The following is a 4,947-nucleotide window of genomic DNA, read 5'->3' as shown; positions in this document are numbered from 1 at the left end:
TTTACCCACTCCTAATACACTACATTACAAGAACCTACACTGTAAGAGTGCTTGCGATTGGCTAAGAAAAGTATTTGTAAAATTCCGGTTTATATTTGATCCACCCTCGTATTTTCTGAGTATTCGTCCAGTCTATGCTGTACTTCGTAGACTTTTTTCAAAATACTTCGACATCCTCTGGTTTGGGTGGGTATTCGACAGTAACTGGAGGGTTTTCGAAGAGTCGAGATGGGTCAGAGAGAAACTTTTGATTTTCTCTGACCCACCTCTCCCTCCGCTCTAGACTTCTCTTAGCGTCAGATAGTATCCGTATTCTCTCAATAATATGCTGCCTAAAGGTCAGAAGCTTTGACTTGTTAAGTATGTGATAACGGGTATGGAGTTCGCGCACGAACTTTCGAACCTTGGCTCTAAAATTCCTGCCAGATGTGATGTAATCAATCACACACTGAATGCGGGACGCGTACTGTCTTGCCCAGCCTATCGTTATGGCAAGTTGATGCACTCGTCTTTTGGTCTTATGATCAACCGTTGGTTTTGTTTTACGGTTCGCATCAGCCAAAGCTCTCGCTGCATTATACACACAATAATTGATAGCCCAGAGGTCGGATTCTTCTAAAAAATATCCACAAAGCTCTTCATCCATTTCAGGCAGATCTTTGTGCTTGATAAAAACCTTGGTTTTGATATTTCCCCAGGTAATAAGAATCACTGTTCCTGTGTCCGATACCTGCCCGCGGTTATTCTTAGTGGCGCACAGTGGTTGAAAAAACCGAAAAGCTGGTCAAAAGTCGAAAATATCTTCCGATTTATCTCAAACTTGGCATATTGGGGTATTCGAGGTCTCTGATTGAGAATTTGATATTGAATTCGTCGACAACAAAATGGTAGATTCAAAATGGCGGACGAATATCGAGAAATTTTATCTGATTCACTCTAAAAATAGTATAAGGGGGTTTTGAAGGTCGCTGATTGAGAATTTGATATTGAATTTTTCGAAAAACAAAATGGCGGAATAATATGGCGGACGACTACTGAAAAATCACATCTGATTCACTCAAAAACTTGCACAAGGAGGTTTTAGAGGTCGTTGGTTAAGAATTTGATAATAAGTTCGTCGAAAACAGAATGGCAGGGACAAAATGGTGGACAACTATTGAATAATGAACTAATCCATAAAACACATAAAGTGGTCCGCGTGAAGAAAAAATCAGTTGTACAGTAATAAAATTTCCGTGTACAAAAACTTAATTTCTTTATTTGCATTCTAACAGTACCTTACAAATTAGTTGTAGTTCTTAAACATATAATATAAACTCAAAATATCAGCATTCCTATTGTACTCCAAACATCAGTAATTGAGAATATTTTATTACTTTAATAATCACTTTCACTTGGATCGTTTAAGTTTTGATCGTGTAAAGATTCTTTTAGTTCCTCATTAATTTCTAGTAAATCTAAAACATCCATCGAAAGCCACTTGATTTCCCTCGAAGGTATTTCACGAAAAGTTGATATATGTGGATCTGAAGAGATCAGAAGCCTCAGAAAAACATCTTCCATTGTTTTGACTCTGCTAAACTTTCGTGAGTAATTTTGACGGAAATTTTTGATCACTTTGTTACACGACTCTTGTGCCTCTTCAGACATTTGGCCTATTGGCTGCAGAGAATTTTCTATTATTTTTGCACCGTGAATTAATATTTTATGTACTGTTGAGAGCATATGAAACCAAGGGTACAATTCAACGAATTTTCGTGCTGTGGTCAAAGCATATGCCTCAAATTTTTTAGCGTTGATTTCAAGCACGGATGAAATCGTTCGCAAAAGTGTGTGAAATCTTTCAATAATATCTTTGTCAACGCCCGTTATGGCGGCAGAAACTAGAGATTTTTGAAAAAATCGTCGAGCAGTATTTCCATCATTGGTACTGCCATACCCTTGTTTTGGCTGACCTACTAGTAGCCCCAATTTCACACATTGTTCTTTGTGTTCCTTGCGCATTTGTTTTTTTCCTATCTCCAATCTATATGACAAGTGCAACAAGCATTCGAAAAAACGAATCCATGCATGCAAAGAAGATATGCCGAATTGCAAATTACCATCAACGATCTTTTTCCCTAAAACTTTATCAATTTTATTGAAATCCGTCAATGTACATTGGCAAAGGTAACATCGTTGAGTAGATAAAGTATCTGTCAATGAATTACAGACTTTTCCATCAATCATTGTTAAGGCTAGAACATAATTGACGTTTATCTCTCGGGCATGAATAATTTTTACAAATGGCTTGAGATTTTTTTGTTGTTCTGTAATTTCATTTACCACTTTCTTGGTAGTTTCTACAGTTTCGCGCACAAATTCAATTTCAATAGGTCTACAAAATCGAGGTGAAGAAGGTCGCAGATTTTTCCATAAAATATGACCTTTACTATCTGTATTAACGAATTTCAATTGCAATGGAACCGAAGATGTAAAAAAAATGTACTCGTCTGTCTTGCGTCCATCATCGTTTTCAAATTTTTGTTTGAATCTACTTTGGCTGGAGGTTCTATCGCATCCCCATTTACAGATTAATTCAAATTAATAAGATTTTTCGGCTGGAAAACTTTGAATTACATCAACATAAGCCAAAAGTATACGTTCTACCGTAATATCTAGTAATGCTTGCAGATTCACTTCAGCACAGCATTCAGTAACAGTGATTTCTGATGTATTGGGATAGCATTGTAGTTTAGCTTCGAGAACATGATGGTACGGTGGATACAAAGCGCAATCATTTTGTAAACTAACTTTTCGAATTCCTAAGTTTTGATCCTTGGTCAATTTATTATCAATCAAAACTGCAAGGGCAGCATCACTAGATAAAGTTTTTTCGGTCACTCGATCTAGAGATCGCCGGTACCTTGATGCTCTTGTGGGGCTCCCGTGTAAAACATCCTGGACAACTTTGGCAGCGTCAGTTTTACCTTCAGCTCGTAACTTCATTTGAGTTGCGTACCCTAATTCTTTTTTTGTCATCGTCTGATAATGTGAATTTATGTCTTTCTTTTTTCAAGTCTTTTTTCAATAATGCGGTAGCAATCTTGATATGAACATTTTTGAAAGTGCTCTTTGATGAGTAGAAAAATCTTCTTGCTCGTAAAATTAAATTTTTCTGCAGAATTAGGCAACTCTGAAACCAAAAAAAAAAACAACAAAGGTAATTTTTTTTCATTGATGAAAAAATTAAAATACTTAAATATTTGTGAAGAACGAATAAAAATATCATGATTTCTATTAATGTTACTCTCGTTTCTAGATCACAATTTCATAGTATGCGTGCATTATTCACTTGGCATTTTTTGAATCTAAATTATTAGCGAAATTTTCTTCAATAAAATAGAAAGTTGCAATACGCGGCAGCTGGGCTTTTGACATAAGTTACTTGAAGGTTATTTTGGTATGAGAAAAAAACTTCGGACCGGGGTTTTGCGGGTTTTTTTTTAAAAACGTTTTTGAATGCATACTTTTAATTATTAACGTGAAATTCTTAAATTCCGATCTTATTTCCGGCGTCATTTGCGGTCTCGTTTCCGACATCAGTTACGGTGTCGTTTCCGACCTTATTTCCTGCGTAGTTGTCGGCGTCATTGCCGATGTCGTATCTTATGTCGGGTTTATCAATATCAGAAAAAGTGTTTCTAAAGAATACAACTTTGTTGTTATAATTATCACCTATTGCATATTTTATCAAAGTCAAAGCCTGAATATTTAAAAATGAAATTAATATGTGTACGTAACAATACTGAAAAAATTGCAAAGAGAGGGAATGGGGTTAGGGAGGGGAATAAAGAAAAATCAATAAAAATTAAGGAACACTACTTCAGGGCGTCCTAACTTTAGAATGCAATGCAAAGTAAAAATAGTGGTTTTGCTAACGTAAACTGTGACAACGAGCTGTCTGTAGAAATGTTATCCTGATACCTGAGATTCATTTGAAGCGAAACAATTTTAATTAAAATGATGAAAAAGTGATGGGTGCCGTAAATAATAGTCCAGATATTTAAAATAAATTTTCCTCGAGAAATTTGGGTTCATAACTGAAATTTAGGTTGTCCTGATGGTTTTTCGAAGGCTTAGTTGTTATAAGAAGTAATCTTGTTCTCCAGGTATTCAAAATACATCTTCCTAGCAAAATTTGTGTTCATAACTTAAATTTGAGTCCACCTGACAAGTTTTTGTAGGTATGTTTATTCTAGGAAGTAAACCTAGTAATCTATGTATTCAAAATACATTTTTTCGGAAACTTGTAATCATAACTAAAATATAAGACACCTTGATGGGTTTTCGAAGGTCTGGTCATTTTAAAAAGTAATCCCGGAACTCCAATTCAAAATACAGCTTACCCGAGGAAGCTGTGTTTATCCCTGCTTAAAATGACAGGTTAAAATCCAATTGAAACCGGAAAGAAATCGGTTACATAGTATTTCGGACTTTGCCCGGTTCTATACGGTTTTTATTTTGGGTTTAATTTAAATTTGTGAGATCTATCTGGATCTACCCGGTGCATATTCGGGAAATGGTAATAACAAATAAGTTGTTTAAATATTGTACCCGCGCCTACCCGGGTTTTATCTGGTCAATGCAAACAAAATAAAAATTATAATCATATAAAATTAGAATTCTACCCGGAGCCTATCCGGTCTCTATATGGCAATCGACGCGTGTGAACCGGCTACCTGGTTCTACTCGGTTCCTATCCGGTCTCTTTAAGGCACATGGCCACTTTTAAAATGTTCAGCTCTTTACTAAAATCTCTAAATCCAACGATCTGGATGGTCACACACAATAGGAACCGATAAAAAAGAAGTACATATTTTTGCGTTCCTGATATAATCATCGATCTCTTTAATATTCCTGATATATTTACTAAATATTTCCGTTTGCGTATTCTTTTAATATTCC

At 35.6% G+C, this 4,947-nt stretch overlaps 1 pseudogene; it reads left to right on the top strand.

The window, feature by feature from the left end:
* The window catches only part of LOC117175297, a 32,187-nt pseudogene that overhangs the window by 23,110 nt on the left and 4,130 nt on the right, over positions 1–4,947 (top strand).

The sequence above is a fragment of the Belonocnema kinseyi genome, chromosome 6, assembly GCF_010883055.1.
Source record: "Belonocnema kinseyi isolate 2016_QV_RU_SX_M_011 chromosome 6, B_treatae_v1, whole genome shotgun sequence".
Classification (NCBI taxonomy): domain Eukaryota; kingdom Metazoa; phylum Arthropoda; class Insecta; order Hymenoptera; family Cynipidae; genus Belonocnema; species Belonocnema kinseyi.
This window is presented reverse-complemented; position numbering and strand designations above follow the sequence as displayed.